This window comes from Lichenostomus cassidix, chromosome W, assembly GCF_008360975.1.
Source record: "Lichenostomus cassidix isolate B80296 chromosome W, HeHo_3.0, whole genome shotgun sequence".
NCBI lineage: Eukaryota > Metazoa > Chordata > Aves > Passeriformes > Meliphagidae > Lichenostomus > Lichenostomus cassidix.
The window spans coordinates 4,194,699-4,204,669 of record NC_139510.1 but is presented as its reverse complement, the minus strand read 5'-3'; the positions used below and the strand labels follow the sequence as shown (position 1 = coordinate 4,204,669).

Here is a 9,971-nt window from a genome sequence, read left to right as displayed (position 1 = left end):
GTCCTGGTCAAGGAACCGGACTCCCTCAACATCGTTGGCCCCTTCCCTCTTATCATCTGGGGACGTGGCTACTGCTGCGTCTCCACTCCGGAAGGGCCACGATGGGTCCCGGGCAAGTTTGTTAAACCGTTTCTTAAGGCAGGCCCCTACTCACCGCGACCTGAGAAAAAAGATGTTACCTCCGCACATTGGCGCCGGAAAAAGAAGGCCGAGACACCGCCTCCGTCGCCTCGCCGCCTCCGCCCACGCATTCGCCAAAGAACCATCTAAGCTGCAAGAACTCTGTCTGGTCACTCCCTGTTCCAGTCTCCCACTCCCCTTCCCCATCTTCCCTATGGCCTTCCCGTCCTCCCTCCTCCACCTACCCCAATCTTCGTGGCTTCAGTTAACGCTGTTGTGTTTCCCCCCCCATTCAGTGGCAAAGATGCTGTTTACCATCCGTGTGTCGCATCTTCTCCTCGCAATAGTCATCGTCCCAGTCCAGCTGTGGGTCGTGAGGCAGCCTAGCTCCAACGTCTGGGTGACATTGGCCCGAGCCATGAACAAGGAGCAAATGTGCTTGTCCACTGATGCGGTCCGAGATCCGCTCTCGTCTGCCTTGGTGGGAGCCCCAGTACAGGTAGATGCGTTTCCGCCATCCCTCGTCTCCTTGTGGAGGTCAACTTTCGAATTGAAACAAAATGTCTATAAGTTCTACAAGGACCGCCAAGAATTTTCTCTCCCTCTTCCCATTCAAAACCCTCTTTTGCTGTGGCAGAAGTGGGTTGGAGTGAGCCAAAGATGGAGAAAGAGCCCCATGAGTTTCAGTTGATTGGCTCTCTAAAAGCTCCCGCCTGTGTTCAATTTGACTACCAAACTCCGTACAAGTCGGATCAAAAACTGTACCAGGGGCTGAGACAGGGCAATCCTAATTATGTTGCGAAAAATTGGTGCACCCATATTACCCACGTAAAAGCTCCCTCGTCTTCAAATCAGCATTATGCTCACCCGATTCGGCTCCCTGAGGGAATGTTTCTAATTTGCGGAGAACGCGCCTGGGCTGGGGTCCCCTCTCACCTTGTGGGTGGTCCGTGCACTTTTGGTCATCTGACTCTTGCTTCTCCCAACATGACCCACCTTCCGGTGTGGTCGAACAATTCGATCCCAAAAAAACCTCATGATGACGATTGCAGCACTGAAATTTATCATTGGAGTAAAGGAAAAAGAATAGCTGTGTCCGCCTTCCTGCCTTGGGTAGCTGCAGCCAAGGCCCTTGGGGAAGTCGGCAATCTAGAATGTTGGGTTTCGAAGCAAGCCAGGTTAACGTCAGAGGCCATTGCAGACCTCCTACGGGATGAGCAAGTGACCAGGCATGCGACCTTGCAAAATAGAGCGGCCATCGATTTTTTGCTCCTTGCGCATGGACATGGCTGTCACCAGTTCGAGGGGCTTTGATGCTTCAACTTATCCTCCAGAAGCCGCAGCATCCACCAGAGGCTCCAGGACATGGACGCTCTCATCAACAACATCACCTTTGAGAGTAGCCTCTGGTTTGAAAATACCATCGACGGCGTCCACAGAGCGGTGAACCCTACACTGTCTACTGTTGGAGGATGGGCCCATCAGCTGTTGCGAGGACTGGGACTGCCCAAATGGGGAGCCACCCTATTGAAAGACTGTTTTATTGTTTTAGTTGCGGTCGTTTTAGTTGCTGCTTCGTTTGCTTTGATTAAGAAATATTTAGTTCGCTACATTTGGTCCTTATTTAGTAAAGAAAGGGGAGGTGTGGAGGTGTGGCGGCCCAATGCTGCGGATCCCGAGTCCCCAGGGCCGGCGGTCAGCGTAGTCCACGAGGACGCCACCGAGGATGCCATCACCTGGGACTCGGAGGAGGCCGGGCTGTAGACCGCTCTCTCCCTCCCCTGGAAAGTTTATCCTAAGTTCATTGGGTTAAAGTTTTGCTTCCCCGCCCCTGTCACCGCCCCTGTTGCTTGCCCTCACTAGAATTTTCTGTTGCCGGGCTTCCCCCATTGGTTCGTTGTAGTCCACTCCCCAGTTGCTGTTTATTTGCTCCCCCGCTTGCCCATCATATTGTACCGGAGCCCCGTTGGCTCCGCCCCTGCCGTCCTGCCCTGAGAAACCCCGTTGTGCCCCTTAAAACCTTTCGCCCCTTTGTTCTCGGGGGGTGCGTGGCCGGGCTACGAGACCCGCAGTGCTCTGTACCTGGCATCTCGGCGGTCCACCCCACCCGGGAGCATTCCAGCGCGCCTCCCCGCTGCTTCTCCTAAATAAACCGCGCCCTGGAACCTCTCACCGCTTGGACTCTCTTTATCTCGGGGGGCGATCCGCGACTCCACCGCATCCCTGTCCAGCAGGGACCTGCCTCTGCCGCGGGGTTCCTGCCGCCCATCGGGCGACCCTGGGTCCCTGAAGCCGACTGCCGCTGCAGCCGGAGCAGAGAAGGATAGCGGGGAGGGCAGAAAGCCCGGGCCCCGGCGCAGCCCCTGAGCTAGCCGAAGCCCAGCCAGCCCATGCGGGGCTAGGCGCGCCGGACCTCTCACGCGCCCCCGTACCACTTCAAACCATCCTTGTTTCTTTGAGCTTTTGCCCCTTCCACCAGCCCGTCAGTTCTGGCCTTGTAGATTCCCTTAATCTTATCAAGATAAAAGGGGGCAAAAGGAATCCTTTTGCCATTGAGCACAAGAAATGGCTAGTAATATTAATGACTTATGAGAAGTAATTTGTATAACCACTCCTATCCTGAGGAATGTAATGAATATTCATGAATTTTACCTATAACACTGTGCCTTTGGAGGCACTGAGGTGTGTGTGTTTGGTGGAAACAATTCCCCACGCATCCGGTGCACCGAATAAAGCAAATACCCACTTCTCTGACTTGGTCTCTGAAGTGTCTCTGAGCTCGATTGGGGCGAATCACTTTGTCACCCATGCCTGGCCAGATATTAGGAGAAAGTTAGAAAAAATTGAGGATTGGCAGGAGAAAGCATTAAATGATCTGTTAAGAGAAGCCCAGCAGATCTATGTAAGGAGAGATGAAGAGAAAGCCAAAGCAGAAGCAAAAATTATGATTGCTGCTATGCGGGAAGCTAACTCTCAAAGGAATCTGATGCCCGCAGGTACCATTCCTAAACAATCAGGTTTCAGAGACAAAGAGAAAGGGAAAAATAGACCTCAGTACAACCAAAATCTCAGGAGCAAACCAGAAAAACCTGCTTTTATTGTGGGGAAGAGGGACATTATAAAAAAGAATGTCCTCATTTAAGGAAGAACCTGAAAATATTTCAAGAGATAAACCCAGAGGAAGAATAGGGAAGTCAGGGGCTCTATTTTCTGGGGGATAAATACCATCTAGAGCCCTTGATAACTTTAAAAGTAGGCCCCCAAGAGGAACTATTAGAATTTATAGTAGATACTGGGGCAGAAAGAACCTGTGTAGTGAATGTCCCTAGAGGATGTAGTATAAGTAATGACACCATAAAAGTAACAGGAGCAAGAGGAGAAGGATTTAAAGTACCAGTAATTAAAAATGTAGTAATTGAAGGAGAAACCAGGATAGGGATGGGAGATGTCTTAGTTCCTGGGGCAGGTTGTAATTTACTGGGAAGGGACTTACAAATACAGTTAAGAATAGGGGTTATACCAGAGGAAGGGAAGATGACAGCTAAAGTGCTGAAACTTGGTCAGGAGGATGAAGGAAAAATTAACAAAGATGTGTGGGCTAGAGAAGGAAATAGGGGAGGGTTGAATATTGACCCTATAAGGGTCACGATCGAGAGAGAAGAATGTCCCATACGTGTCCGCCAGTACCCTATATCCCTGGAGGGGAGAGAAGGGTTAAAACCAGTAATAGAAGGTTTGATAAAGGATGGGACACTGGAGCCTTGTATGTCCCCTCATAACACCCCTATTCTCCCAGTAAAGAAGTCTGACGGGATTTAAAGATTGGTACAAGATTTGAGGGAGGTTAACAAGAGGGCTCGGACACGTTATCCAGTAGTACCAAACCCCTATACTCTTTAAAGTCCCAGCTCAACACCAGTGGTTTAGTGTAGTGGATCTTAAAGACGCTTTCTGGGCCTGCCCTTTGGCAGAGGATAGTCGGAATATTTTTGCCTTTGAGTGGGAAGATCCGACAACTGGGACAAAGCAGCAGTTAAGATGGACAACATTACCACAAGGATTTACTGAATCCCCGAGTTTGTTTGGACAGGCTTTAGAAGAAATACTACAGGCTTTCCCCACTCCCCCTGGAATACAGATTATCCAATATGTGGATGAACTTTTATTATCAGGGGAAGTGGAAGCTGAAGTTAGGGAAGCTACCATAGAGCTTTTGAATTTTCTTGGGGAAAGGGGATTAAGAGTGTCAAAAGGGAAATTGCAGTTTGTAGAATCAGAAGTCAAATATCTTGGATACCTGATAAGTAAAGGCAGCTGAAAGCTAAATCCTGAGAGGATTGCAGGGATTTTCTCTCTCCCCCCTCCTTCTTCAAAGAAGGAAGTAAGAAGACTACTTGGATTATTGGGATACTGTAGATTATGGATTGAAGGATATACTCAAGCAGTAAAATTTTTATATGAGAAATTGGCAGGAGGAGACCATATAGAGTGGACTAAGGAAGATGACAATAAATTAGAAGGATTGAAATCTAAGCTGGCTTCAGTACCAGCCTTGAGTTTACCTTCACTAGAAAAACCCTTTTACCTGTATGTAAATGTGGAAGGTGGAGTGGCCCATGGAGTTTTAGTCCAAGAATGGAGAGGAGTAAAAAGGCCAGTGGCCTTTTTATCTAAATTACTAGACCCAGTAAGTCATGGCTGGCCAGTGTGTATTCAAGCTATAGCACCAACTGCTATTTTAGTAGAATAGAGCCGTAAACTGACTTTTGGAAGTAAGCTCATTGTGGGTACCCCTCATGCAGTTCAAAATATATTAAATCAAAAAGCTGAAAAGTGGTTAACAGATTCCAGAATATTAAAATATGAAGCAATTCTAATAAATGGTAATGACCTGACACTAGAAATAAACAAAAGTTTGAATCCAGCTCAATTTTTATATGGAGAACCAAAAGATAATTTAACACATAATTGTTTAGAAATTATACAATATCAAACTAAGATTCCGGAAGACTTAGTAGAACAGGCCCTCCTGGAAGGAGAAAAGATATTTGTGGATGCATCATCTAGATGCATTCAAGGAAAAAGAGTGTCAGGATATGCCCTAGTTGATGGGAGGAATATGCAAACTATCGAAAAAGGGAAATTACCTTCAAATTGGTCAGCCCAGTCTTGTGAGTTATATGCTCTGAAAAGGGCATTAGAATATTTGGCAAAAAAGAAAGGGACCATATATACTGATTCAAAGTATGCCTTTGGAGTAGTACACACTTTCGGAAAAAAATTGGGAAGAAAGGGAATTATTGAATTCAAAAGGAAAAGGACTGATACATTGTATTGGTTTGAAAACAAACCAGTGGGAGATCACACGTCAAGATTGAAATTAAAAATAAGTGAAATAATACAAGGAAAAGCACTGACAAAGTCAGATACAACCTAACACCCTGTTAGGGTGGTAGTAGCAGTCCAACTGAAGTAGTCCAGTTGAAGTGGTGATCCTGTGAAGGTCTAGTCTCCAGCTGAAGATCCAGTGGTAGCTCTGGTCCTCTGGGAACCCAGTAGACAGGGCTAGCTCAGGCAGTTCCAAGGCCAGGTTATATCCACGTGGGAACACCTGGCTCCTCCCTCCTGGGCAGAGCATCCCACAATGGGATGAGACAAGTCCATGAGTCACACGGTGGGTCCCTGATGGCCCATTGCCTGTCATGCGGGGTGGGTCATTAGCAGCTGATAATAGCTAACGGATGGCCCATTGCCTGTCATCCGGAGTGGGTCATTAGCAGGTGATAGCAGCTAACGGCCCACAGCTGGTGGTAATAGAATACTTAACTACATCTATATTGCAACCTAGGACATTATCCACCCCTTATTCTATTACCAACTACACAGTTCTCACTTAAGATAAGGTCTCCTTGTGGTACACAACGGGTTTCCCCATCTGCCTGCATCACCCACCAAGTATAACCAGGTCCTTGGGCAAAAACCACTCCACGGATGGGTTTGCCTTTCCCTGACGTGGGACTAATCCAAACAGTCTTTCCTAAAAAACCTCTTACGTGTACCACAGGGACTTTATCTCCATCCACTGTGTGCAAAGGTTCGGACTCGGCAGGACCGGCTCGATTGATAGAACCCCTTGTGTTAACCATCCAGGTGGCCTTTGCTAAGTTCAGTTCCCAATTTTTTGAAGGTTCCCCCGCCAAGTGCCTTCAAAGTTGTCTTAAGTATTCCGTTGCACCGTTCAACTTTCCCAGCAGCTGGTGCATGATAGGGGATATGGTATATCCATTCAATTCCGTGTTCTCTAGCCCAGGTGCTTATGAGGCCATTCTTGAAATGGGTTCCATTGTCAGACTCGATTCTCTCAGGGGTACCATGTCTCCAAAGGACTTGCTTTTCCAGACCCAAGATGGTGTTCCGGGCAGTAGCATGAGGCACAGGGTAGGTCTCTAACCATCCCGTGGTTGCTTCCACCATGGTCAGCACGTAGCGCTTTCCTTGGCAGGTTTGGGGAAGTGTGATGTAGTCAACTTGCCATACTTCCCCATACCTGTACTTTGACCATCGTCCCCCATACCACAGAGGCTTCACCCGCTTGGCCTGTTTGATTGCAGCGCAAGTCTCACAGCTGTGGATGACCTGTGAGATGTTGTCTATGGTCAAGTCCACCCCTCGGTCACGAGCCCACCTGTATGTCGCATCTCTCCCTTGATGACCAGAGGCATCATGGGCCGAACGAGCTAGAAATAATTCTCTTTTGTGCTGCCAGTCCAGATCCACCTGTGACACTTCCACCTTGGCAGCTCGGTCTACCTGCTCGTTGTTACGATGCTCTTCATTAGCCCGACTCTTAGGTATATGTGCATCCACGTGTCGAACTTTCACAGTCAGCTTTTCTGCCCGGGCGGCGATGTCCTGCCAAATCTCAGCGGCCCAGATGGGTTTTCCTCTGCGCTGCCAGTTAGCCTTTCTCCAGCGATCTAACCATCCCCATAGCGCGTTGGCTACCATCCAGGAGTCAGTGTAGAGATAGAGCCTTGGCCATTTCTCTCGTTTGGCAATATCCAAAGCCAGTTGGATGGCTTTAAGCTCTGCGACCTGACTCGATCCACCTTGTCCCTCGGTAGCCTGTACAGCTTGTCGTGTGGGGCTCCATACTGCAGCTTTCCATTTCCGATCTGTGCCTACAATTCGGCAGGACCCATCGGTGAAGAGGTATAGCGTCTTTCACTCTCCGGCAGCTCGTTATACGGGGGTGCTTCCTCGGCACGTGCTACTTGCTCCTCTACTTCCTCTGAAGATAATTTAAAAGTCTCACCTTCAGGCCAGTTTGTTATGATTTCCAGAATCCCAGGGCGATTTGGGTTTCCAATACGGGCGCGCGGTGTGATGAGGGCAATCCATTTGCTCCACGTGGCATCAGTGGCATGGTGGGTAGAGGGAACCCTTCCCTTGAACATCCACCCCAGCACTGGCAGTCGGGGTGCAAGGAGAAGTTGTGTTTCTGTGCCGATCACCTCTGAGGCGGCTTGGACTCCTTCGTAGGCTGCCAAGATTTCTTTCTCGGTGGGAGTGTAGTTGACTTCAGACCCTCTGTAACTTCGACTCCAGAATCCCAGTGGTCGGCCTCGGGTCTCACCAGGCACCTTCTGCCAAAGGCTCCAGGACAGACCATGGCTCCCAGCTGCAGAGTAAAGCACATTCTTTACCTCTGGTCCTGTCCTGACTGGTCCAAGGGCTACCGCATGAGCGATCTCCTGTTTGATCTGGGTGAAGGCTTGCTGCTGTTCAGGGCCCCAGTGGAAATCGTTCTTCTTGCGGGTTATGAGGTAGAGAGGACTCACGATCTGGCTGTACTCAGGGATGTGCATTCTCCAAAAGCCTATGGCGCCTAGGAAGGCTTGTGTCTCCTTCTTGTTGGTTGGTGGAGACATCGCGGTGATCTTGTTGATGACCTCAGAAGGAATCTGACGCCGTCCATCTTGCCACTTTACTCCCAGGAACTGGATCTCTCGGGCAGGTCCCTTGACTTTGCTCTTCTTGATGGCGAAACCGGCTTCCAGGAGAATTTTGATGATTTTCTCACCTTTCCCAAATACTTCCGTTGCTGTGTCCCCCCACACAATGATGTCATCAATATACTGCAGATGTTCTGGAGCCTCACCCTTTTCCAGTGCAGCCTGGATCAGTCCATGGCAGATGGTGGGACTGTGTTTCCACCCCTGGGGCAGTCGGTTCCACGTGTACTGCACACCTCTCCAGGTGAAAGCAAACTGAGGCCTGCACTCTGCTGCCAGAGGAATGGAGAAAAAGGCATTGGCAATGTCGATGGTCGCATACCACTTTGCTGCCTTGGATTCCAGCTCATACTGAAGTTCCAAAATGTCCGGTACAGCAGCACTCAGTGGTGGTGTGACTTCATTCAGGCCACGGTAATCCACCGTCAGTCTCCATTCTTCACTGGACTTACGCACCGGCCATATAGGGCTGTTAAAGGGTGAGTGAGCCTTGCTGACCACCCCTTGGCTCTCTAGATCTCGAATCATCTTATGGATGGGGGCCACAGAGTCTCTGTCAGTGCGGTATTGCCGGCGGTGCACTGTTGCTGTAGCAATTGGTACCCGCTGTTCTTCAATTCTCAGTAGTCCTACAGCAGATGGGTTGTCTGAGAGACCAGGCAGGGTATTCAGTTGTCTTATGTCTTCCGTCTCTACGGCTGCTATCCCAAAAGCCCAGCGATGTCCCTTTGGGTCTTTGAAATATCCACTCCTGAGATAATCTATGCTGAGGATGCATGGGGCATCTGGACCAGTCACAATGGGGTGTTTCTGCCACTCGTTCCCAGTTAAACTCACTTCAGCTTCCAGTACAGTCAGCTGCTGGGATCCTCCTGTCACCCCAGAAATAGAAATGGATTCGGTCCCCACATACCTGGATGGCATCAGGGTGCACGGAGCGCCGGTATCAACCAAAGCCGTGTATCTTTGTGGGTCAGACGTGCCAGGCCATCGGATCCACACAGTCCAATAGATCCGGTTATCCCTTTCCTCTACCTGGCTAGAGGCAGGGTTCCTCTAATCCTGTTTTTGGTGCACGATGTTCTTCTCCCGTAAATGTGTTCCTGAGGTTCCTTCAAGAGGATCAGTCATATTATCCTTTCCATTCTGTCGGGGGTTCTGTCCACAAGAGACTGGGGCAGTGTTGTACCTAGATGAGCCTCCTGAAGTGGATGTTTCTGTTTTCAGTTCACGTACCCGGGCTGCTAAGGAGGAGGTGGGTTTCCTATCCCACTTTCTCATGTCTTCCCCATGCTCCTGAAGGAAAAACCAGAGGTCACGTCGTGGAGTTTGTCTTCTTTCCCTGGCTGGGGGACGTCTGCTCCTGATGGCAGAGACTCTGGTTGGTTTCGGTGTGACATGGAAAAATCCTTCTTTGAACTCTTTCCTTAGTTTCTGGAGGCTCTCTTCAATCAAGCTCCGGACTTGCTCGGCCAGGTTTGTTTCCACTGATGAGACCTGAGTGCGTAGTGGAGCGGTGACAGTGTCCTCGTAAATTCTCAGTTTGTTTGTTAACACGCCCACCTGGTCTTCGCCTTCCCTCCACTGCAGTGTTGCCAGGTAACGAGAGTATATCTCTGGTCCGAGCCGCGCGAATCTTAGCCACATTTGGGAAGTGCACCGGACATTATCTGGGCTCTTGGGGAATCTCTCGTTGTCCGAGAAAATGATCTCTAGCACGGCCAATTCCCTCAGGCATCGGATACCTTGTTCTATTGTGTTCCATTTTCTTTGGTGCATCTGGAGGTCCTCTTTGCAGAGGTATCTGTCCCGTACACTCGCCAGCAATCTCCGCCA

General features: G+C 49.5%; 1 pseudogene; it reads left to right on the top strand.

Annotated features, from left to right (window-relative positions):
* The first annotated feature begins 424 nt into the window (after positions 1-424).
* On the top strand, positions 425-2,447 carry LOC146425340 (uncharacterized; annotated as a pseudogene).
* The last annotated feature ends 7,524 nt before the right edge of the window (positions 2,448-9,971 follow it).